Source organism: Manacus vitellinus, unplaced genomic scaffold (assembly GCF_001715985.3).
Source record: "Manacus vitellinus isolate BGI_N305 unplaced genomic scaffold, ASM171598v3 scaffold_72_pilon, whole genome shotgun sequence".
NCBI lineage: Eukaryota > Metazoa > Chordata > Aves > Passeriformes > Pipridae > Manacus > Manacus vitellinus.
This window is the reverse complement of record NW_021940764.1, coordinates 1,674,197-1,676,988: the sequence shown is the minus strand read 5'-3', so window position 1 is coordinate 1,676,988 and position 2,792 is coordinate 1,674,197.

Sequence of the window (2,792 nt, the reverse complement as noted above, 5' to 3'; positions counted from 1 at the left end):
GTCCTGCTGCTGGAGGAGGAAGGGAGCTGTGTGCAGGCACCTGGAACTGTGCAGGCACCTGGAACTGTGCCGGCACCTGGAATTGTGCAGGCACCTGGAATTGTGCAGCCTCCGTGGCCCAGCTGAGGGGAACCAAACCTCATAGGTAGGAAACACCTCTGTGTGCCTGGTGCTAGAAACATCCACTGGTTTTAGTTCTGCACACACTTGAAAGGATGGGATTCTCCTGAATGTGCAAGTCCTTCCCTGCCCTCACTCGCTCCCAGCTTCCTAGAATACAAGAGGGTTCTATTCACAGCAGGGTTTGCCCCCTGCTTCTCTTCCTCCTGCATAATAACACCCTACCTTGCAGGGCTTTGGAAAGCCTTAATTAGACAAACTGCTCTGAGATTTGTGTGAGAGGGAAATTAAATCAACATCCTATTGTAAAGCTGGAGTTACTGCACACACATTTCTCCAAGTACATTCAGCCTCTGTGTGAGTGTCTGTAAACACATTCCAACCTTCCTAACGAGGCTCCTCTCAGTAGGGAAGAAGTCACTCAAAGCTGTGGAAAAGCCAGACTCAAGTTTTCTGTGCAACCTTGAGCGACCTCTTCACATCCACCCTTGGCACTAAATGTGGAAAAAAACCGTGTGGCTGTTTAATTACAGACTGCAGGGACACAGACCTGCCCAGGTGAGGGGGGGACAGCACCACACCTCCAGCTCGGTCCCAGGGGTGAGGAGGCAGCCTGAGGGGAGATCAGGCAATCTTTCTTCTCCCCAGATGAGGAAAGCCACATCCAGTGACCCTGGAGAAGATCCCCCAGGGGTGCAGCAGATCCCCCAGTGTTCCCCCCTCACACCACAGAGGTGTGAGCTCGGCATCTGCGATCTGGGATTGCAAACGAGACCTTCCCACTTCACACGAGCTGAAAGACAGTTTCATATTCCAAAGATGTGGCTGCAATCCCCCAGAACTCCCCCAACCCCTCCCAACATGGAATTGCAAGAGCTACAAAGGGTCCTCTGGACTGCAAAATCAACCTGAACACAGCAGAGACACTCACGCTCCACCCCAAACCCAAGCTGCTGTTCCCACGCTGTGTTGGTGCCTGCAAGTGAGGGCTCTTTGGGGTTATTTAATACCAGGGAGCACAGCTTAGAGCAGCAGGGTCCAAACCTCACCAGGATGTTCCTCCTTCCTGGAGACAGCCATGGACCAACAGGCTGGGAGCTGCAGGCAGGTGCTGACACGTCAGACTTGCCAGTGAGCTTTGCCATCCCTGCTTTCCAACCACAGCCAGCTCCTGCTCATCCCACTGGGGGTCAAAGACCATGGATTCAAGAATAAAAGCCTTTGGTGGGAGGACCCCTCCTGCCATGCCACACAGCCTCTGGGCAGGAGGGAAAAGCAGAGGCACACATGGCTCAGATTCCTTTGCCTTTCCCTGCCTGTGCTCCAGCTGAGTGGGCAGTGCTTGTGCTCTCCCTCACAGAGGTAGCAGTATCCTCTTCACTTCAGATTAGCACTCAGGGCTGCTACAAAGGTGATTTCCTGCACTGTGTCCCACTTTCTCAGCAACACAAGCTCCCATTCAGCCAGGCACTTCCACACAGGAACTTACTGCCTTCAGCAAGAGCTAAAAGCACAAACTCCAGAGCTTTGCTGATTAGGCACAGAGCTGACAACTCCTTTTCCTCCAGAGCACCTCACTTTGCAGGAGAGTCCTCCAAAAATTCCTCCCTAGTCCTCACTTTTCTAGTAAATTTTTATCTTGCCCTGAAAACATATGTGACAACACAGTTAGAATCAGAATGTTCTGTTGGAATCAGTGTCTAAGGACACTGCACACAAGGACATGTGCCAGCCACCCCCTGTCAAGGCAGAGGAACAGCTACAATAGCAAAAGTGATCCTCACTGTGGATCCTCTCCTGGACTAATTTCCCCCAACGTGGCACCAAACCAAAAGTGGTGGCACTGCTCTGACTGACAGATGAGATCCAGCTGATGGACCAGGAGAACAAAGACTGCCTGACTTGGTTTCCTTTCCCTCCACCTGTGTTTAGAGTTGGAAGGATGCTCCCCAAATCCCTGAACAGCCTGATCCCTGCAGCCTCACCCTCACTTCTGGGCACTGAACCTGTGCATCTTTCATCTGTGCTCAGGAAAAACAGTTCAGGGCTGTGATTCCCATTGGGAATCCAGTGGGGACAAGCTGGGGCTCATCCCAACGCCAACGACAGAAGGAAACTCTTCCAGCTTCCACTAGGATGCAGTGCCAAAAGCTGCTGGGGTGTGCACATGGAGGTTCCTTCTGCTCATAGCCCTGTTCTGTTGAAATCATTCAGGTCTCATTTATCCTGAGCTCTACAACTCACAAATGGTGGTGGCATTCCCCGAGAAGGTGGAGAGAAGACAATTGTGTCTGGTCTCACAGGCCCCTGGTCAGAAGAATTTGATGGTTACTGTTGTAACCACTGAAATCACTACAAAGAACTGCTGTTCCCACTTTGCTGTGCTGTCAGAAAGATCCTGAGAAAGCTCCAATTTTCAGTGGATTTTACAATGTACTTATTTTGGAAGGGACAGCATCAGAAATACCCCCCAGCTCCTTGTTCCCTTCACCTCCCCTGTTCCCTCCTGCCTCCCAATTTCTAGCCCATCTGTGAAATCAGGATGCTGGGAGAGGAATGATGTACCTGGGGAGGCAAAGGGTTCTTTGCCATGGACTGGAGCCCTCAGCATCATGGCTGGATCAAAACCCTTTCTGAAGGACTAGTTCCAAGTCCAAGTCTAAATCACAGGC